This window comes from Anser anser (assembly GCF_964211835.1).
Source record: "Anser anser genome assembly, chromosome: 1".
In the NCBI taxonomy this organism is placed as follows: domain Eukaryota; kingdom Metazoa; phylum Chordata; class Aves; order Anseriformes; family Anatidae; genus Anser; species Anser anser.
This window is the reverse complement of record NC_139720.1, coordinates 38,247,199-38,270,798: the sequence shown is the minus strand read 5'-3', so window position 1 is coordinate 38,270,798 and position 23,600 is coordinate 38,247,199. Positions and strand designations below refer to the sequence as shown.

Below are 23,600 nucleotides of genomic sequence, written 5' to 3'. Positions count from 1 at the left end.
TAATTGATAGTGCTGTAAATGTACATGATGCGGTACAGGAAGAGGTCAGCGCCTAACACACAATAAGCCCTCGCCCTGAAGGTTTGATGGTCTGATAGAGCAAATGGAGGAAAGCCTCAGAACCTCATCAGAGGAAAGGGATGCAGACAGCAGCATGGCCTGTGGAGCATAGATGCCTCAGGGAGCGTGGGGGTGCACATTCAGAGAAGAGGCCTGCAGCTAGAAACAAGTGAGCGGGATTGGCAGAAGGTCAGATGCAATTTGGAGGTGGCAACCAGACAATTCAGAGCTGTGCCATTTTAAGCAGGCTGACTAAGACACTTCGGTGATTCAGCGGTGATGCTGGCACGCCAGCAGAGCTTTGGGAACTTGTGTGAAACAAGATGGGTTACTCTGAACCTAAGGGCTGGCGTGAGCTGTGCGGAGAACCCAGCCGCTGAGACTTCCTCCGCTCAGACGTAGGGAGGTTACGAAAGTGCGTGGATGGCTCTGAGGATGACACTAGTCATCTGAAGTGTTAGGATGTAGGGAATAGTATGATGTGGGAGCAAGTGGGTAGGATATTTCCGACCACATTACCTCCAGATGATGTTCAGTACAACCTCTGAGACCTAGTCCAGAGGGAAATGGCAAGACTCAGAAAGCTCCTGTAAAATCGACATATTCTTCTGGAGCAATGTAGATGTGGCTCCTGTCGCTGCCATCACCCAACACATGGATTGCCCTTGGGCAGCACCACATTTCTGCAGAGCCTTGTACCCTACCCTTGAGGGCAAGAATTTGGTCCAGAGTGTGCTGAATCTGAACTAGAGAGACATTTCTTTTTTTTTAACTCTCAATTTTCCCTCCTCACTCTGATCTCTCTTCTGCTGGCTTTCACAGCATGGGACACCTACTGACTGTATCGAAGCCTCAGGGGGCAGGGAGACTGGTGCCAGTGAGACAGCTGGTTGCTATTACATTATTTACTCCTTACCCTGAAACACAAAAATAATAATGAAATGAATGTTACTTGAAAGATGGAGAAAACTGCAAGCAAAGATTATTTTTTTAGACTTGACAGGTTCATCTCTAATGTATTTGCATCTTAAACATCTGTCTATGTGTAAAGAATTTTCATGCATTTAGTTGCACAGAATCAAATCCTCAATATAATACTCAACAACTGCCACAAACATTTTCTGATACAGCTAGCTCATACTACGTTAAGTAATTTATCAATATTTTAAGAAGAGGTACTTCTCATAAAAAAAATATCTTATCCTTTCCCCCATTTAGCAGAGATTTTCTGAGGATAGATCCTAACACCATTTTTTAAACAGAATTCCCCATTGCTCTCCATAGCATCCCAGTTCTGAAAAGTGGCATGATACCGCCATATGTTAGCTTCTTAAAAATGTTGTATTTAACCAAGCAACAAGAAGTCAATTTTATGATACAGAACAAATGTAAAGACATATGGTGAGTAGACCTGCCTGGGGAACACCAAACTTTCTGGTTTTCAGAACAAAAATGTCTCAGTATTTTCACTGCCTACTCCAGGTTCTGCTTCCAAGAGAGCCTGTAAAATCAAGAAGACATATGGGGCAGGATTCATCTCACCTAGCTTGAGTCATCGGCAATTCAAACATCTACATTTCAGCTAGACACCAGGTCCTCAGACGGAGTATAGTCCTCTGTAGGTTTATCTAATAATCTGTACCTTGCAATTGCAGGCCTCCCTGTTTCAGAAACACTTACATTACTTCTTGAACTTTGCAAGATACCCTAACAACAAGATGAAATATTCGTAGCATGAGCCGACTTTGGAAAAGCCTGGAAAATGTATTTACAAAGTATGTTATATCTTTGCCAGTATAACATTTTATGACATAAATGCAGTTGCTAAATTAGAAACACTCTTTATTCTGCTCAAATGTCACAACAGTTTCTATACTTGATCATCATTCTTTTGAGCACATGCAGACATGCACATTGTTTTGCTGCTGTTCTTCTTCTGATGGTGACGGAAGTCTAGCATTCTTGGTAAAGAGGAATGAAGGACTTGTCTGCAGCCAAAAATAACTAATGAGGAAGCAAGGAGGAGGTTGATAATACTTTCCCCCTGCAGGGAACCATCACAGGCACAACAGTGGCTTAAGCTGATGTCCTTTGCTATATAAAACTGCTTAGCTCTCCCAATTCCCATTGGCTTCTCTTCTTTAAGGTCCACCTAGTTTTCAGTTTCTCAGACAATGAGGAAATGCTAGGTGCTGTGTCTTTCCCCCTGAGCCTTCAATGTGTTCTGTGTTTTGAAATCGTATTTCAGCAGATCAGGGAGGAAGAAGCCACAATATTGATTTGGAAAACTGCATTACGTTAATCGCAGCTCCTCTCTTTTGGGTTTAATTATAAAAAGCAGTCATGAATGTAGATCTGTTCTTGTGTCTGCTGAAAACTAAAACTTCACTGAAAGCAGAATTAAATCCCTGATTGCTTAGATGGGCGATGGAATATCCATATAGAACTATACTTCTTGTACCAGGAGTAAGGACTTTCATAAAATAAATGCAAATACAAAATGTTACACTTTCAAATAAACTATATATCAACAAATTTTAATATTTTGATCAAGAAAGTTCAGGGAGATGAAAGCATCTCCACCTGGGAAAGCATGTGCTGAAGCATGTGCTGAAGGTGCAAAGATAAGGCACACACCTGCTAGGTTTTTCTGCATGTTTCCCACTGCCTCAGTAGGATGTTGGTATGAGGACTGTGGGTGAGGAGTCTAGATTGTGTGTGTGTTCCCTGAACTTCACTTTCTTACAGATAACTTTGTATAAAACCTTATAAATGGTTTATGGAGTCATGCGATCACCATCATCAGCATCAAGAAACCCACCACATTAGGAGTGGCTTGTCTAATGATTTTTGCATTTACTTGCAGTCAGAAACATGAAACTTAGTAGTGGTTCAATATCAATAGATTTATTTTTTTCCCATTTAAAGCATCCTTAATATTCCTTTTCAATTCTAGCTGAATCTTCAGGGTTTTGAAGTCAGGAAACAGTCCACAACCTATCTACAAACAACATATACTAACATATAAACTAAACAAGCATAAGGAAATGACTATACAACAGCCCTGGAACATATGGACAGAATGATTATTGAGCAGGTTATTTTTAAGTTTGAAAAACCTTTATTTGTCCCTAAAGTTCCAAGTTGTTCAGAGGAACATTTTCTGGTGTTGCTGGCTTGATAGTCTGCACTTTCTTCTGGACTATCCATGTGACATTCAGAAATGTGTACTCATGAGTAATGAAATTGCCTGCTGACTACATCTGACACACATGATTCTTCAACATAACGAATTCAGCAATAAAAATACAGCAAAGCAAGTAAAAATTACACAACGAACTCTTCAGCTCCAAATATGAATCATTCAGATTTAGTAAGGAAAAGAGACATTTAATTGTTTCCCAAAGTATCAGCTACAAATAAAGCACAAATGTAAATATTTATTTGAAAAACAGTGGCTTTCCTAGCAGCTAAGTCAAGGCACTCCCAAATGCAGGGAAAATTTTGATTTCAGTTTGCAGTGACATTATTGCTGAAGTCACTGGGAATCCTGGAGGGGAAAAAAACAGGTCTTTCACTCTGTTAAACAAATGTTGTGTGCAAAGCTGCACTTCTCCAAAGGTGGAGGGTATAACAAAGAACCTAGAAAGTAGTAGTTTCTACAAAGAAAAAGTCACCAGATCATCTCTTACAGGAAAGGCCTATATAAAATTAATGCGAGGCCTTCTGGCTAACACCTTTGGAAGAAATAAGTGTGACAGACAAAAGTACCAATAACCCTCTCCTAGCCCAGCAAAAAAAGGAATAAAAAGGGGGAAAAAATAAAGGCAAAGCTTGAAAAAGCTGTGAGGAGAGCCTAGCATGAAGATCTGTTCTTGGACTCATGGGCAGTGAAATGGTGGCTGGTTGTTTGGGCATGAAAACAGGTCTTTTTAAGGTCCTGTTTCCATGGACTGGAAACCTGGGGCCCGCTACAAGTCATCTTGTCAAGTCAGCAAATAAGACATCTAACCCTGTGTAATGGCTCTGTTCAAAAAGTCATAAGAATAATCAATCAGGTCATTGCTTAATATTTCAGTGAAGATAGCCGCAGACCACATGGGACAGTAATAATGCAATGCATGCTCATAGCTTCTGTCATTCAAGTATCTAAATGACTTTCTTAGAAATTATATAAGCCTCTCAGCTGATTGGCATTATTATTTAAAAGATGAGCACGGCAATGTGCATGTATGTTAGGTGAGTGGTACAACCTCTTATACAGCCATTTCAAAGACAGAGCCAGACATGACCCAGCAGTTCTTCCTCCCAGTCCCATGTTGGACCAGCTGGACCATTCTCATTCTCATTTCTGTTCTCATTCCTGTTCTCATTCGTGTTCTCATTCTCATTCTCCACAATGAATAATTCAGCTGTTTGTCAATCTTACATAGCAGTGTTTTCCAAATTGTACAGGTAAAATTCTGTGCTGCATTTCCAGGATATACAATATACATACCACAAGCCTGGGGGCACTCTCCTGATTTCATGATAGCACCTAGCACTTTTCAAGCATATTGAAGCTTAAACCCAATTCTTTTATAGACAACATAACCCAGAGACACTCTTGTCCCTGGTGCTTTTCATCTCCTCATCAGTGCCCTTCCTAGCATTTCCTGCTGGCAGTTGTTGGCATAAGTGTCCAGGTTTTTCTACTGTCTTCAGCAGTGCTTGAACCAAAGGAATATTTGCTGCTGTCAATTTTGTAGACCTCTTTCACTTTGATGTCAATCCTGTATTCGGCATAAAGGGACTGAAATATGGTGAAGGATCTTGGTGTCACCTGTCACCTACATTTGAATCTTCAGTTTTCTCCTTTCAGATATTTGTAGGTTCTACATAAAACATAAAGCACAATTAAAAACCATGAAATGGCTAAACTGTTTAAAAACACTACTCTTTTAAATGTTCTTTCTCCTGTAGTTAAAGCAATGTTAGCTATATATGAGCACTTAGCTGCAGAACTGTGGAAGTGGACTTCTTTATGACATTGGATGTACACTTGGATGACATTGGATGTACACTTCCCCGACAGTTCATAAACCCCCCTATGTGGTTTATCCAATGGTTTATCCATTAGGGATAGAGGTTGCAGTCATGTTACCAATAACTGTGGAACAAGACATTAAAAAAGGGAGCTATGGAACTTTAATCTGCATAGTATGGTTTTTAACAGAGGACAAATACACTGTTGATGTAGGTGATTTATCATGAATATTCACATTGCATGTGGTTGACCCAAATGGGACAATTTCACATTTCAGATGAAATACAGTAAACTGCATGTTTCTGGCCCATCAGTATAGTTTACAATAGTTAAAAATATTCGTGCACTGCACAGATGGTAGAGATCAGTCCAAAAGAATCATGAAGGAACAAATTTTAATGATAATTTGGGAAATTTTGATTGCACATTCCAATAGCCTTTTAAGGTGAATATAATAAACATAAGGATGAAGAGAGAAAAGGGTCAACAATATTTGAGTGTAAGGTAGCAACACCACAGTGGTAGATTTTTTTTTTTTTGAGATCTATCTGTGTCTGAACTTCAACACATATTTCTTCAGGATAGGATCTTGCCTGAGTCTCACCCTCCTCATTCTGAAGACTGGCTCAGAGCAGTGACAGCCCTTGGCAATGTCAGGTAGAAAATTTGTTTCTGAGAGGGGGTGGAAATGCTCACTGAACACGGTGTCCCTAGTGTAAAAAGGTAAGGTTGTCTCTTCTTTGCAGCCCTAGTTCCCTCCTACTTGCACATCTAATGGTCTGGGCTGTGCAAAGAAAAAACCTGGACACCTTGCAAAGGATGTGATACCCAGGCTGGCACAGTCAAATCCAGGCAAATGTCACGTCTGACTTTATGGTTGTTTCTGGAGCAGAGAGAATGCAGAATACTGATGACACTAACACAAGTTTTGCTTTATAAAGGACAATAGAGATAATCATCAGAAGAATTATGCAAATCTCACTAAAACTTCCAGGAATTTACAAGTAGGTACTGGGAAACATTCAAGTAGCAATTGGTGGGATTGCAAGTGCCTGTCCTTCCTTTTAATCTAAACAAAGCAGAGAACAAGCACCAAGAGACCATGAAAAAAGTGGTTACACCGATATAAAAAATTGCAGCTGAAGCCAGAAGTGGATGTTAGATGTTAGCAAACACAAAGAGTGTGGTAAGGAAGAACTAAGTGCAAACAAGCCAAAGTATAAGTGGAGGAATAAGACTTTACTCTCAAAGTGTAGAAAATTCTTCACTAACTTCAGAAGGTACATCTAATATTTTCATATTGAATCATAAGCAAAGGAAAAGCTGTTTGAAAAAGTGTGCGTGTTTATAATGTTTCTATGATGTCTGTTTCCTCAGCATTTATCCATCCATTTGTTTCCATTTCAGCTTTTTAGTTATATTTAACTCATGGCAGATCAAAAGAAGGGGGGCTTTCTGTTGTCAGGCAGTGTGTGTAATGCTCTAGGGGAGCTCCTCTGTGGGTACCATCCCTCCATGCCGGTGGGGAAAAGCCATCATCCCATCTACCATGTCCTCCAGGGCTGAGGAGCTGAATCCTGCCTTTCACCAGATCACTACATCAATGCTCATTGCCTCTTGCTAGCTTTTACCTCCACATTCTGTCTTGTGCCATCCCCAACACTCGGGAGAAGCTCTCTGTAAACATCAGCAAAGCTGCCTCACAATTTTTCTTCAGTCCTTCCTTAAGACTCTCCTTTTGCCACAGTGCCTCCATGAGTTCATGTGAGACCTATTAGACTAACAAATATTTGTTTCATTACTTCCTTGGACTTGCTCTCCTCTCTGTTTTTCTGCCTATCTGCCACATATTTTCCTGACCTTAAGCTATAAATTTTTAGGGCCGGGACTGTATTTGCATTTGGTGTCTAAGCAAGGCCTAGTACAGAGAGTACCATTCCTGGCCTGGCCATCTCTTGGCTTTCCAGGACAATACAAATCGTCTGTGGCAGTTGTTCACATATTAAGTTAAATTTAGGTCTAAGGATTTAGGTTTACCCCTAGAAACATCCATAAGATCAGGACCAATGTCCTAACAAGGCCTACTGAGGTCCAGGGAGAAGAGATGGTAGAACGGCTTGATGTACTCGTAGCCCAGATATATATGTGTGGTGCATTCATGTGCCCAGATGATGCAGGAGGCAGATCTGTCTTGCACAGGATCCTGCTCAGCACCTTCATACCCAGCTTCAGGATTAATGAATTTAGCAGTTTGGTTCTGAGGTGGCAAATCCACACATCCCTGTGGGCAGGCCACTATTTGGGAAGAAACTAAGGACTATACTCTAAATGGCATTTAGGCTCCTAACTCCTATGTAAATGTCCAACACACCCCAAGTCCAATAGGAAGGAAGGCTCTCAGATATGAGTTACCTTTAAAAACTGTGACTCCCTGGTCACTCAGGCAGAGTACAGTCAGGCAGTAACTTGAGGATTTGTATCACTTTCATGAATGGATAATATACAGCTTTCCTAAAAGACCATGAAGCTTTGTAGCTACATTTCAGCCCTTGTGCTAAAAGGGTTTACCTGCCCTTCTTCTGAGGGGTGCATGAGAAGATGCCTACAGAAGAAGCCAAAACACTGGCTGTGATTGCTTCATCAGTCCTTCCGTAACCCAGCTTTGGATTTAGATAAGCATTTGAGTCATAGAAGTCAGCAGCTGCAGAAACTGCGGTGCCTTGTGGGCAGAAGACAACAGCAAAACAAAACTGTGGGTGAGGGAGGGTGGGAAGTAGAAGCAGGATATGGTCACCAGGGAAAGGACTCGGTAAGTCCTCACCAAGCACTGCATAGGCTGAGCAGGTTTTGGTGGATGGGCAGAGTTTCTGTCAACACCACAGGCTCTAATGTTATTGTCCACCCTGTTTATCAGATGCTGCACACTAGTATAACATAACCATCCTCAGATCAAACACACACAGCTGAGGGGCTTTGCTAAAAGGGAAAAGGTCCAGCTGGAGCAACTTCCTTCTGAATTATGGCTGTGGTGGGAAAGCGTTTCAGACAGGTCTAGTAACAAAAGTTGTGAATCTCCACACTAGCAATCCATCTGCAAACAAGGACATAACCGATCCGTGAAACTACTCAATTAAAATATATCAGCCATATTTATCGACCTGCCTGATCAGGTCACTGAGAGCCAGTTTAGAGGTACTGCACACACTGCTTTAGGCTAGCAGCAGCACCTGCAGCCAAGCCCTGACAGCTACGAAACCAGGGGGTCAGATTTCCCAGGAAAAAACAAAGACTTTCCAGATTACCAGACCACTTGCAAAGATAATACTTGTGCTTTTTGTATGCACAAATTCACCATTGAAACCTGACCCTTGAAATGTTGCTGTTTCTTACTATCCAAAGGGCTGGGTGTAAAGCAAATAGAAATAAGACAGTATCTAAGACTGCCTGGTTCTAGCTAAAATTTTTTGTGGTTTGGCTTAAGCTTTGTGAGCCTATCAGCTGCTTCCCATTCAGGATGAATATAAGAAAGCCACCAGACGTGCTGCAGGAGCGCTGTCTCCAGCGCTGCCAGGCCATGTCCCCTCGATCCTGGCCTGACTTCCTGGCCCCACCTTGGTCCCAGGCAGAAGCACAGGACTATGACTGCCTTGTCTGATGGCAGCTATATGCTCAAGGAGGCAGAGCTGGTTGGATCTTTGTAAACAGAGAACTCTTGTAACTACAAATGTCTGGTTTTGTCAGGAATTTCTCCGAAAAGACAATGAATGGGACCCTGAATGTTGTCCCATTTAGGGTCAAGAAAGCTATGCAAAGCACGTGACTGATTTCACCGCGGTGCCGAACATGTGTGTCAACAAGAATGCAAGAGGTGCCTGTCTCGATGGGAGCCCTTATTCTTTGTCTCACAAAGCCCTTGTTTTGTACAGGCTCTCGGGCCAAAGGGATTTTCTCTTTTGCAATCTGATCCTTAGCTAGAAGCTTGGCATGGAGACCTCCCCATCGCACAGCACAGGACGACTAGGCACCAGAACAATGGAGCTTTGTCACCAGTCTGTCCTCACCGAAGAAACTGAGACACCCCCTGCACCCCCCGCTCTCTGCCTGGCATGGCTAAGAGCTGGTTAAGAGCTCATGCCATAATGAGGTGGATCCTGGGCCTTACAGAGCATGAAATGCAGGCAGGGACCAATCTTGACGTTGGTCCCTCAACATCCCCTTCCCCAATTTGGTTTGATTACCAAGAAGTTATACCTCCTTTTCTTTGCATGTTTTCCTATGGAAGTTCATGATGTTTTGCCCAAATCCGGCAATTTTATGTGTTCCTCTGTAGAAAAGAAAAAGTAACTTTTGACAAATCAGCTTGTATTTTTCTTTTTTTCCCAGTTGGAAGTGACTTTTATATTTTCATGTATTCACCTTACAAACTCCTACAGTACTGAGGGTCTTCTCAGAGATTTTCTGATGCTGCTTACTGTAGAAGCAATTGCATTAATTCCTCAAGGCCTTCCCCCACAATTTTACGTTTGGTGAATGGACTTCTTTCAAATCATGCTATGGGTATTTTCAAAAACTTCTGGGAGCTGGGAAAAAGAGTAGGTCAGCAACAAGGAGCAGCAGCGGAGATGACGATGCTTGTCTGTTGAATTGGCAGATAATTCTGAGATGCAAACCAGAAGCAGCAGATGCTTTGTGGACAGCTGTCCCCAAGATACTTGGAGCCAAAGAAGTTGAGAGGAGGAGGGACAGGCAGGTAGAGGATGAAAGAGAGGGTCTGAGCTGCTCAGTCAGGCAGTAATAAAAGAGAAAAAGGGGGATGTTACCACTTCACTGCTGCTGCCTACAGCATTTCATATCCCCAACATGGTGGCTGCAAGTACAAGGGAGCCTGCTGAACTCTGAGCTGCTGCTGAGCAATTCTTAGTAGTTATTTACTGCACAGTGCATTAGCTGGATTAAGGCATTGGACAGAGATTTGTATGGGGCATTGTGTCAGAAGAGTTTTTTTTTTTTTTTTTTTTTTTTAAATTGGTCTAATTATGTTGATATTAACTCTACAGGAACTCATTTCTGCAATTTTTGTTTGAGGCAAATGGCCATAACTCTAGGTGAGAATTTTGCTTACAGCCTTAGGCCAGATTTGCAAAGGTATTTGGGTGCTGAAAGATAGAGATAGACTGCTACCAGGGTATTCAGATTTTTTTTCCCCCTGCTTCATAAAAACCTTCTTGGCACAAGTCTGATTTGTTTGGCTCTTAAATATCTTGGAAATCTGGCACTGTGTGGGTAATAAGGATGTGAAAATAATGGGAGGTCAGACAAAAAAAAAAGATGCTGTTTTCTACAGTATGAGGTCTGGCACGCTATTAAGCTGTTATTACAACAAAGTCAGAATCTCTCACAAGGTGAGAGCAGAAACAAAAAATCATCATCTGAAAAAAAAAGAAAGAAAATGAAGAAATGCAGAAAGTCTACTTTTTAACCCCCTTGTCATGCAGATTTAGATGATTTACTTTTGCATTCACTTTTTCTTTTTTTTTTAACCTTTTCTCTAGAGAATTATTAGATGAGTGTAGAATTGTAAATCGAGCACATAGATCTTTCTACACATTTGCAGAAGGAGAGATCTGAAATAACATCACCGACATTCTTAAAGCTGGTAAGGACAGTCACTTGTTCAGGAAGGTTAAATATATCCTGCAACACTGAGCAAATCAAACAGCACAAAGAGGGGTGTCAGGAGATTGTAACATGTCCTAATCATGAGGATGATCCTCCAGCTTTCTCTTTCTTTTTTTCTTTTTCTTTTCTTTTTTTTTTTTTTTTTCAAGGGTGAGAAATAGAATGGTTCTTGAATATGTAGATCAGTATAATTTAATTAGCTTTTATGACCAGGACTCCTCAGAGATAACCATAAAAGTCAATTAGACTGTATTAAAATGCAGCCATTTCCCTGAAGCTTCTGTGAAACAGCCTTTACTTCTTCAGGAAAAATGGTAGAAATCTTGATATATGTAATCTAATAAAAAGAATAGTCACATAGAAAGAATGCTGTTGTCTTTTTTAATATAAGAGATTTCCTTCTGCATTTTCCCAGTTCCTGAAATGCATTGTAACATGCAGGTCATACCTTGAGTTTATGTATTTATGTGCTGTACCAGTCAGCCAGCATCACAATATGATCTTGCAGTCCATTTAAAATTGGATTTGAAGAAGATGGTTAGCAAAGTGTAGTGCCTCAGGGCACAAGCTGATTATCTGCAGGAATCAGGAAAGGGATGTGTCCCAGCTGTACTCCCCCTCCTAATTCCAGATGTTACACACACAGCTGGCTGAGCGCACAGGAAGATGTGCAAATACCTCACCATGCGGCCAGATGATCACATCTCAATTGATGCTTCCCTTCCTCACCCTTGCCTCTCTGTATTGTAATCAAACTGCCTCCATACAGGATGCATTTTAAGAGCAGCTGAGGCGACGCTCACTGACCATCCCGTATTTTCCTGCTTGGCCTGCCTGCCTCCAGCTCCCTCCCACATGGCCACCGTCAGGCCAGGCACGATGGCCCTCGTCCTCGAGGTGAGGCTGGCTGTCACTGCTGTGGGTTTGGTCTCCAGCCCGCCCTGAACTTCAGGTTGCTGCAGGAGCAGAAGCTTTTTAGGCTGGGAATCACAAACACCCTTTCAGTATCTCTAATGAACGTTGGATACCTTACAAAATATTCAACATTTAATGTTTGGTTTTGCTCTCTTTGCGCTGAGCAGCACGTGCCGGCCATTACTAAGAGCAGGATTCTAATTTTAATTGCCCTGATCAAGCACACCCTCTCTTAATCACCAGTCAGGTCTGGTTATGCCAGGCACGGCTCATATTATTCCTGCAGGTATGGGTCGGCCAGAGCAGAGGTGGGGAGCGGTGAGCAGCCTAAAGCCATGGTGCCTGGCCCACCGGCAGCTTGGCGCTCCCACGGCAAGCTTGCAGAGAAGGAGCAGCAGAGCAGCTGGGCATTTTCCCCATCGCAGCCACAAGCATCCGGCCCAGAGTTCCAGCAGAGCCTTATTTATTTCAATTAGCTCATAGGCCTTTCAAGCCTCTGTGCTTATCTGAAAAATAAATATTTGCTGCACAGCACGTCACATTGCTCGGTGTTATGTTCTCTGCGTAAAGAAAGGCCTTGCAAAGAATACCACAAAGAGCTTGTTATAAATTTATTGTGAGGACTTTCGTTCTGATTTTTTTTTTTATTTTTATTTTTTTAGGATTAAAGTCTCAGGGTTGATGCTGCATTAGTTTGACATTTCTGCGGAAAATATTGCATTTCACAATAATGTACTCAAGTTCCACTGGAGAGAGACAAGTATGCAGCAAACAAAACTCATATCAAACTTGGGGCAGATAAGAACAAGTATTGTTTTGAAATCTCGAGTTCTTCTCCCCTTTGTTATGGCATAAGGAGAAATATTCGAGTGTTAGCAGCCGTGGCACTGAGGTGACGGCCCTTGCATCGATGTAGTTAATCTGTCAGCGATTCCATCAGCAAACCTCTTTTTCAGACCTGTTAGCTGAGGTCTGAAAATCAATTCCAGACTTAATCAGGGACAGAGGGGTGTATTCCGGTGTCCTGGCGATACGCATGCATTGCTGGGGAGGAGAGATTCCAAGGTCTCAGACCATGAGAAATTTCATGCTTACAATATTTATGGCAGAATATCGCAGCTGTGCTACAGACTGCAGAAAAATAGACAAAATAGGTGATTCAAATGCAAAATAGTTTGATCCTCTGATGGAAATTCTTTGGCCTTTGGGCCTTGTACTACAATCCCAGGCATGTAAAAATTGTGCTGGAGCTCGCCACTTGTCATATCTCACCACTTAATTATTAAACGTGCTTGGTATGGCACGGTTGCTCTATAATAAAGTCTGTCATTACTTGAGCAAACAAAATTCCTCGTGCTGTTGTCCTCCCAGACAGTCAGTACCTGATAAGGGCCACCGCTGTGGCTCCTGGCTGAGCCAGAACCCCACAGCGTGACACAATTTAGGGGCGATGCCTGGGGTGATGTCTTTTTCTTCATGAAGGAACAAATCCTGCCTCCTTCTCTCCAGTTGGAGGGCAGGACAGGGACCCTACGACACTGGCAGATATGACCAAGGACCCCAAGACCAGGATCATCGAGGCAGGCACGACAGCAATTCATGCCGAGGTGCCTTCAGCTGCAGGGAGCTGCTGGGCTCAGGGGAACTGAGCAGCATCGTGTCGCTGGGCGACGTATTAAATGCAGCCTGGTCAGAAAGCTGCACCTGGGGGCTGCCTTGGGAACACCTGCAGCCTGCTCAGCCTTCACGCTGCTCCTCTGGATGGGACAGGCTCGGTTCTAGGTAATTAACCTAATAATTCCAGGTAATTTCTTTTGAAGCCAGCTAGCCCGGCACTTGCAAACCCAATCCTGTAAGAACAGCTCTGTGCTGAACCTTGGGCCATCCCACCCCACAAAGCTTTTTAATGAATTGGAAATGATTTCACTTTAACGTCTTGACCTCAGGGCTCCAAGGGGGATCTGGCAGCAGCCCTGTACAAGAACCCGGGTGGGAAACACATCATTTCCCAAGATGTTGCTCCAATGCTGTATACAAAGAGGAATCGCTTCAGACAGCACAAGGTGAGTTTTATGGATCACAAAACTCTGCCAAAGTAGGGGTAAAATGTAAACAAATAAGGGAGTAAATAAATATGTCTTCTTTTTCCTTTATCAGACAGAAGCTGGCGGGTAGTATGGACACAAACAATGGCCCTGCAGGAAAAAGCTGATGCAAAAGCCCGGACGAGGAGGTCCTTTAATGTTTAATCACAGAACCTCTTGTCCAAACAGCTGAGCTCTGTGCAAGGCCTGGACGTGCTTGCTGTGTGTAGGAGACCTCTGTTTGCAGGGGGAGGAGAGGCTCTGATTCGTATCGCCCTGGGCAGGAGCGTGCACCTTGCTGCGGTCCGCAGCCCAACGCGCACTCCTGCCCCGCTGAGCGCTCACATCGCCTCTTGCACTCATGTGTGGCCTCCCCACAACGTGCCTGTGCCACTCAGGCTTTCCCTGTCCTTATCTCAGGAGGGAACCAGGAGTTTCCCCGTTGCGAAGGAAATTAATGGAAAAAAAGAATCTGGGGAAATTGGCTATTCTTTTGGCTGATTGCCTTTGGTTTTCCTACTGGCCGTGTCGGGGTTCAGCTTTCCTGAAGGAATGAACAATAATCTAATTAATATGCTTACTCTAGTATAATGGAGCCTAAAGATGCCTTCAGCTTGTCGCAGCATGCACTTTTAAATTTTTTTACTCTGCAGTAACATTAAAACAGCCAGACTTTCAGCCCCGCAAACTGTGGATAATGAATTTCTTTCATCCCAAACAATTTACTCCCCTGTGTATTAAAACACTTAACCAGATCAGTTGTATTTGTACCAATGCGTGCTCTGATGTGCGCAGCAATGGAAAAAAAATGAGCAATCAGTATGCAGTAATGATTATTTTCTTGGTAAATGCTTTTTTTTTTCTAAAAACGATGGAAATAAAGTTGCATATTTCTCAGTGAGAAGTGAGTGCTGTTTACACAACCAACATGAGTAATGAAAACAAGTATATTCCCTCCTGCCCTTGTTCTCTTTGGACCCCATCCAGCATTGACTGAAGTCGGTGAGAGCTCTGCTGCTGACTCGTTCGGAGCAAGGCTGGAGCCGCTGTCCGCAGTCAGCATTCCCCTCCAGCAAGCACGGCTCTGGAAATGCTGAAGAGTCACAGGGAGAATGCAGCGATCATCAAGCTCGTGTTGAGAAGCCCTTAAAGGAACGTCTAAATGGGGGAAAGGGAAAAAAAAAAGAGATATTTAAAAAAGAGGTTTGCATGCTTTTTTTCTAACATTCTAGTTTCCGAGGCATTTGGCTATATTTGGTTATATTTTTAGGCTCACTGCCAGGAGCAGACCGGAGAACTAAAGGCTTTGTGAGAGTTCAGATTTCCACATAATCGCCTAACTTCAAAAACTGGCGCTTGGAAAGAAATACCCCACCCTGCATCGCTTGTTAAAGTACCTGTATTTTGTAAACACGCAACTTGAAGCTAGCCACATGAATAAGACCTAAACAATATAATTCTCTTTTTTATATTTGATTCAACAGTGTAGAAATCATGCAGTAAAGGGACCGTCCTTTTTGTTTTGGGGTTAATCTCTGAGTTCTTCTACAAACCAGAGCGGGACTAACGTCAGAGTTACAAAGCACAAGAACCTTTTCTAAAGCAACTCCCAGAAATGCAGTTAATTTTCCCAGTAAAATAGACCTTACACAAAATCATCCTGTATTCCAGAGAACTGAAAAACTGTGGTTTGGCCTGTGGGGGTGGGATGCCCCCACGCAGGACTCGCCCACCCGCTGCTGTGACATGGGCTTGAAACTGGTCCCGGTTTTCAGCCATCAGCTGCAGGGGGAGATTTGCCCGAGCGAACACAGAGCTAACAGCAACTTTTCACTCCTACATCTGCAAGGGCAGAGATTGTGCTCCACCGGCCGGCCTCTCCAGCCTTTCTTGCTCCCTGGGGTGATTTCTCTTGATTTCAAAGCGTACGAACTGGGACTACTCACGCAGTTGCAAAAACAATGCAGATTAATGAGAGGCACTCCCTATTAGGTGACCCTTGCAAAGCCTACTCTGCAGGCACTGGATGGCAAGAATTTTGATTCCATTTTGGTCAGACAGAGATTAAATCATAGGGCTTTTTCCCATCAGCAGCATCCTCTGCGTGGAAACGCTACGGTCAATTTTTACGTCCTTTCGGCAAGGCTGGACTCAGCACCGCACACTTCCTGCTAGGCATCCACGTTGCACGCTTTTAAAATTCATTATAGGTGATCTGCTGCAAAAGAGAGTATCGAGGCCGTGCATTTTGGCCACCCGGATCTATACTCTCCCGTTGTCAGATCTATACACCTCTGCCGTAATAAAAGCACTGGCAAGCAAAGCACACGGGAAAGTGTTCCCAAGGAGATCGCCGCATCTTAATCGTTGCCTTACGCCCTGCTTAGCACCGTTTCTTCCGAGGCTGGGCACATATCCCTGCAGCTGTATATTTTCAGTGCATGTCACTGCCAAATAAATTATTCAGCATTGTTAGATTACTTATAAATGACACCAATCAATTAACACCACGGCCGCCTGTCTTCGGGGCTTTTGTCAGAGGCCGGGATGGTAAAGCTCTCAACTCCACATTTCCCAGTAAGAAGGCTTATGGTAATGACAGCTTATTTTTATTGAATTTTTAATTGATGAGTAATATCTTTGGGCTCGCTGTGCTAACATTAGGTCTAGGGAGAACTGATCTCTTGAAGGAGAACGTGATCCGAGCAGAGCTGCCCTTCCCCAAACAAAAGCCCTGCTTGAACGTGGCACCGAGCATTGACGTGAGCTTGCTGCCGTCAGCCATCAGCGCCCTAAATTCACTAAATATCCATGCCTCTTCCCAGCACAGGGCTGCACAGGCCTTGAGGAGACCCGCATTGACATGCGCTTCATTTATGCCCTGTAATAAGGTGAGAAGAGTGGGGTGGCTGCGGGTCATGTGCAACAAAGCCTGCGTGGCAAAACACCTGACCCCCAGGAAGATTTGGCTGGTGCGCACACAGCGCAGGCCAGGCAGGGAGCTGTATTTCAGTACTGGCAGAGGGTAACACAGCTGATCCCGTGTCTTCCGTGCTGCTTTAAAGAACAGTAAAGCTTCACGATGACGGATAAATACAATTATCCTGCAATAAACGTGTGTGTTAAGGACAAAGAGTAGCATGACACTTAGTTCTTCAATAAAGATTGAGCATGTCTTTCTAACTGCTTGAGTGTTTTATGACTAAATCTTCCTTGTAGCCCCCTACTACAACCAGGCTGTTCAGGGTCCAGCCGACCTCACTCCATAATGTCACCACGAACTGTTTAAGAACACACGCATGCTGTGTTGGCATGGATTGATTCATTAAGGGTGATGGCAGAGTCTGAACTGGGAGGTGCAGCAAAGACGATGATGAATTTTAATGTGGCCGGTGGCTACTGTTCAGCAGATATGAAATTGGAAATCAATGCTAGCTATTAAATACAAATGGATGCTACCTTTACGGTTGAAGCCGCCTTCCATTCCCGATCTTTCAGCGTGCTAGGGGAACTCTGGCATGAAACAAGAAAGCTCCCAGCAGCAACCCCTGCGCTAGATGTGCTGCTGGCAGCCGAACTTCACACCTGAGCCTTGGTCTCTGTGTCTGGGAGACGCGTGACTGCATCGGAACATAAGCTACATAAGCTCATGTGTCTTTCTAGATCTCGTGCTCAGGAGGAAATGCCCTGGGGGTGAGGAGTGTCTGGTGGGTGCGGTGATGTCCGAGCCTGCTGGCACCGGGCAGGCTGGCCCAAAGCATAAAATCAGATCGCAAACCCTAAAATTCAGGAGTGACTGCATCCTAGCAGGGAGGTGTCGCAGGAGGAGCGTGACACACCAGGACACCCCACCCAAGCACGGGGAAATGCTGCCGGATGTCCCCTGGCCTCCAGCGCGGTGCCAGGAGCGGCTGCAAGGGAAGTCCCTGCCTCTGCCTGTCAGGGAAGCAAAGTCCCCAGCGATGGAGTGCCCCTGGGGGAGCAGAGGGAGCTTCAGGGGGCTCCGTGCTGCGTTTTGCCTAGGACAGCACTTTGCCATAGTCCAGCTGCGCTCCTGCACAATGCAGACACAAGGTGCGTTAGCCTGCCATGCACCGGTGCCTTGCGTTCTCCCCCTCTATTGTCAGTGCACGATGTGAACAAAAACTGTTTTGTTGCTTCATAATAAAATATTGGAGGAACAGAGAATGGAGTATCCCCTCTCCTGAAGCAAAGCAATGAAGAAACGAGTATCCCAACCTCATTTAAATATTTGCTGGCTCTGTTGACACTGGAACATGGAGCTAAGTCCCTAATTAAATGAGAAAACGATAAACACAGCTAGAAAGCTATTGGTTTTCATTAATCCTCATCTAGAATATCCTCAAACAGTGTCTAACAAAATGAGCATCATATTTTAGAAGTTCACTCTCCAGACTTCTCGAGCGTAATCAGAGATGTTTATCATGTCCTTTGTGAAGATGCTGTTGCTCTCTCCCCTTCTCCACTGCAGGAGTAGAGGAAGGCAGGGAAGCTGCTCCTAGGATGCGGGCAAGGTGCAACATGGATTTATAGCACGTGTGCACTGGAAACACGTGGAAGTCAGGAGGGTGGACCCTTGTGCACGGGGTCCACAGACAAACCTCCTCCAGCACAGCTGGTCCTGGCACCAGGAGCAGAGCTCGCTTGGGGCCGCTCATGAGAGACAAGCTCTAGTTAGGAGGGACATTGATACATCAGCTCCGCCGTGTTACGTTTTCCTCCGCGTTAAAACTTGCCTGACTCCTCCCATTATGTATTTTAATTTTACCTTGCACTGGCTCACGTATGATAGCAGAGTTTTTTCTCATTTCCATTTTGTCCGCGAGCCTGCATTGGCAACTACCTCTCCTTGGCTAATGTTCATGAATTTAACTCTAAGTTTGAACTGTTAATGATTCCCAGATGCATTGGCCAACGTTTTAACACTATCAGATGAAGATTCATACTTGAAGTTTATCAGAGCTGGTGACCAAAATGGAAGGGAGTGGTGAAGTATTGCTAAATCATCTCCAGAAAGTATCCATTTTGTGAATGCTTGAGTTTTTTCTTTTTAATTGATATTTGACATTTCAACCAAGTCTGAAAGCTTCAGAACTTAATTGTAGTAAAATCAATGGTGCACCAGAATTAATGAAGTGTGCCTGAATTATTCTGACATAGATTTAATTGCCATATAACTCCCCCAGCAGGTCCCTGTCCCCCCACCACAGTCAGTGTCTCGCTGTTTGCCAAGAGTGAAGATGTCAAGAGCCAGAGGGACAGACTGCAATTAGCCAGGGTGATCTCACCGCCTGCTTCTGTGCTTTTGAATGACACGTAGCGAACAGCATCTGTGAAGAGGAAAGGGTGCTGGAAGAAGGAGATGGCTTGCTGGCATCCTGAGGATGCTTCACACTCCAGTGGTGGGGAAGACGAGCGCGGAGGAGTGAGGCAGGGGTGGTGCAAGCACTGGTGCAGAGGGCTTTGTTCAGCTGAGAGGTCTGGGTAGAGAAAAACGGTGTTCTCCATTAGAACCGAGTTTTGACTGTCACTGCAGTATGGAAAAATCCCCGCTATAGCCCGGGATGAAATGCTCTGTACATGATCAGCTGTCACCTATTAGAGCCGTGGCACTGTGCAGACCTAGGGGAGAATAAGGCACCGGGCCAGGGGAGTGATAAAAGCCACTGCGACCGGGGAGTCTGTCCTCCTAAGGGACTCTGCGGTGACAGTGTCCCTGCTCAGGCTTTCTGCTGCATTGTCTCTGCTGCCTGGAGAGAAACCTGCCTGAGACGTGGTGACGGCAGGGTGAAAGTCTTCCCTGGCCTGAGGGTGCTTGACTCCACACCTCCTCCGCTGGAGACAAGCAAGGCACCAGGTTTCAACTTATTTCACAGCGTAAGTTTTTTTTTTTTTTTCCAGCCTTTCCTATTGCAGAGGCTCCCTTATACACGGAATAATGGTGCCTTAATTAAGAGCACTCAGCTGGGGAGGCAGGACCTGAAGGTGGGATGTGGTGTAGGCCTGCCTACTGCTGCAACCACTGAGCTACAGGGGCAGCTCCTGTGGCCCCTCAGTGTTTGGCTACAACATGGATGAAACACATTTTAGAAAGATAATTTGATAAATTTCTATTAAGCCTTCCTTTTCTCTCTTGTTTTACAAATAGCTCATTTACAAGCCCAGGGAGATGTAATGGGGATACACAGTCATCTGGACTTTTACTAAAAATAATACCGGATAAATTTAGTTAATGAGTTCAGCATGTATATGTTTCAATGGCTTTCCTCTGCTGCAGTCTCATACTGGCTCCTATCGTACATCACTGCTTCTTTCAGCACATGTAAATAGTACACAGAGCACAATTCAGATTCCCACAGAAAATCTTGCTTTTAGTTGCAAACAAAAACAAATGCAGAAGCAATCACACAGAACCACTCAGGCAGTATATAAAAAGTCGGGCCAAATTCTGCACGTTTTACTCATGAAAATCCTCGCTGTCTTCCTAACGCCAGTATGTTAAACAGGTCTACATTTTCTGAAGGAACTTTATGTTGCAGTATATTTCATATTAGCTCCCAATGCCAAAGGCACTTTTAAAACCTTGTCTTTTAAAACCTATGTCTAGCTAAAACATAGTGGATGAGCTCCCTACATTAATAGAGAACATAACCAATCAATTAGTATAAGGACTCTCTCTCCCTAATCACCTCTGACTTGCTCATATGTCATCTAACTACACTGCTGCTAATGCAAGACTTCTTTTAATAGCCTGCATTTGTCAACGAGATCAACATTTGCAAGCAAGACCCCTGTATCTATCAGGATAAGTTACACATACAGCTTGTCTAAAGTTCTCAGCATTGGATAAAAACTTGAGCTGTACGTTAAATTACCTCCAAGGGGTGAGCTGGGCCCATTCTTTGGACCTGTGTCTGCTTATTAGAGAGGGTCACACCTACTTTGCTCAAAGAACCAGAGCACGGTGTGTTATTCATGGCCATGTGCAATGGTTGTTCCCTGCAGGGACCATCCTAATTCACAAGAGCTACTGGGCACCGCCAGGTAACAACAGTCTCCACTCCACTAGAGTTATCGCCAATTTAAACCTAAACTTACTCTGTGGTCATGTTCTTGCTTGCACTTGCAAGTTGTGCTTGTAAAAATGTGTGAAGAAAATAACTTTCAGGCAGGCCTTCTTGAATATTGGTGGTTAGGCTCCTGAGAGTATCAGTGATAGTGTAACCCTTTACTTCTACCTTTGGATCTGAGTGATTGGGCTGTGAGATGTGTTTCCTTTCTTTCCACAGGGCCATTATTTTGTTTTGTTGTGTTTTCTGTTTCTGTGATGATGCCTCACTTTTTAATCTGGGAATCGGCTGAGAATGAGCTGGTAGGAGTAAAGGGTGAAGCACAGAAGTTTGCTGTCCAATGTTTTGCAACAGCATGGCTTCTTCCAATGCGTTTTCCCCTGGACAAAGCACTTTGTTATAAATTTGCTAGTGGAGAGGGGCTTTCAACGTGAAGCTGTGAAGCTGAAGTTGTTTATGTCTCTCTCCTTCACCTTGATCTTAATCTACTTCTTCAAAGTTTGATCTTGTCCACATGAAGATGGCTGCTGTTGACTTCAGCGGGATTAGGTATTAGAAACGTTTTACAGCCAGTCTGCACAGGAAAAACTGAAAATGCCAGGTGCAAGTTCAGGAAGAAGATGCAGATGTTGCATTTGCTGTGTTTAGAAATACATGGCCAAAAATCAATATTCTTTATACATAGCTCTGAAATATGCTGCCTAAGGTGACTTGGGCTCTACCGTGATGTGTGTCCTAGAAGTCTGATCAATACAACATCTGCTCCAAAGGTCTGCCTTGGTGAAAACAGGTGTAACTCCTGACCCTCAGAACGTGGGCAACTCCTGCAGAAAGTAAGCACAGATGCACTCTCTAATCAAATGTGATTATCGGGAATAACGTTTCAGGTACAATTCACCAGATAACCCACTTATCGCAGCAAGTTCTGCAAAGACCGGATTTGTATGGGAGATATTTTGTAAAATGTAGAAAATACTCAGTGCAGCAAACCTGGCTGATAACCGTATTGCTTCATTCAAAGGTATATGTTTGTTCCTTTTCTCCTCTAAACCTAGGCTCATTGTACAGGTATATGTAATAAATATACCAGTTTAATGTGGCATCTTTCCTAGTACTTCTTGTCTTCTACTATGACCTTAGAAGTCTTTCAAATTGAAATACGGTGGGAAGCAATGAGGCAGAGATTACAGATGATGAGCTCGGAGGGCAATGGAAAATCCCTCAGGCATTACCAAAATATTTCCACGTTCAAAGGAATTCCTTTTATCTTGAGGCTGATATTGTACCAGAACATTTTCCATTTTATGCCATTTTTATTCGAGTAGTTCATCCAGTCACCAGCTTTCTTAGGAAACCCACACGTAAAACCTGGGGCTAGATTTGCCAGAACTGCAGAAACCATGGAGACTGAATGTGTAGGAGGACTCTAGTGTGTAAGGCTTTTCTGGCCCCTTGCGTATTGGGTGAGGTCCACTAAGATAAATATTCTCATCTTCCTACTTCATAGAAAATAAAATATGCTAGAATTTCCCATCCTTAACACAATCATCAGAGAGGAGTAGAATAACAATTCCAAAATTCACCATTGCTCCCCAATGGCAGTGCACAAAACCCGATCTTTTCTATATACTACTGCTTCCTTCCTAAAAAATATTTGCAATGCAACTCTCCAAACTCAATTAAAAACAAATCTGATAGGAACAATGAGTTCAAAGGCAGAATTCCCTTATCATCAGATGCATTTATGGGCACTGGTTAGAAATGTTCTGTGCATGTTTGGGGTCTTCTTTCAGATAAATACCTGCTTTCTTTAGCTCAGATGAAAGGTCTTGACACTACAAGCACGCTGCCTAGTGGCAGCCCTAGCCAGCAAATGTCAAACCTTGGTACTGGAATGGATGAGTGATAGAAAGAAGGCCATTTCCATTCAAAAAGATTTTTTTTTAAGTGATTTTTATTTGGTGGGGATGGAGAGAGAGCCTGTCCAGATGCACCACCCAAACAAAGCACAGTGCTACCTAGCCCATTTACTTAATACATTGGCAAGATGGTGCAGTTTCAAAGGGGTGTTAGAAAAAAAGAGAATATGCCACTAGAAAGAGCCACTCTGCTCTCAGGAGCTGAGGCAAATGCATTTTTTTTTAATGAGGCTGTGGGGAAACACTTTCTGAGAGGGGCATATTTGAGTGCAGCACTATTATTCCTAACAAATTAGTCATATTGTACCACCAAAATGCATAACAATGAAATTAAGGAGCCAGGGCCTTAATTTGCTTTCATGCCTGCTGGTGTAACTCCATGGGGCCTGATTTTCTGGCACGCCCGAGCTGGGACGAGCTGTATCAGAACAGCCACTTGTAGCCTGGAGGCTCCTCCATCCTCCCAAGGCTGGGAGGACCACGAGCAGCCACCCTCCTCCTGCTTCTCCCCTCTCTGTGGGGGGACATGGAAGTTCCTCAGGGGAGGGCAGCGAGCCCAGGAGGCCACCTTCCACCTCCCTGTGTGCCAGCGGGGTGATGCAAAGCAGGGAGGCAAATGGGCACTGTTGAATCAGGCAGAATCACTCCCCTTCCTGGAGCTGCAGAAGCCCGCCCTTTCTTATGCCTGCTGAAAAGTAAGAAAGAAATCAGTATGTTATGGTAGAGTTAGTTGAAAGATACTCTTTTGCTCTGTTCACGTAATATAATGGTCTGTGTCCTGATTGACCTTTGTGGTATTAACATCTTTAACACGCATGTTTTAATT

General features: G+C 43.8%; 1 long non-coding RNA gene across 1 annotated transcript; it reads left to right on the top strand.

Moving 5' to 3' along the window:
• The first annotated feature begins 13,088 nt into the window (after positions 1-13,088).
• LOC310892265 lies at positions 13,089-14,874 on the top strand. Its single transcript, XR_014578000.1, has 3 exons — positions 13,089-13,462; positions 13,627-13,743; positions 14,752-14,874. It is a non-coding gene; the product is annotated as an uncharacterized lncRNA (long non-coding RNA).
• Positions 14,875-23,600: the final 8,726 nt, after the last annotated feature.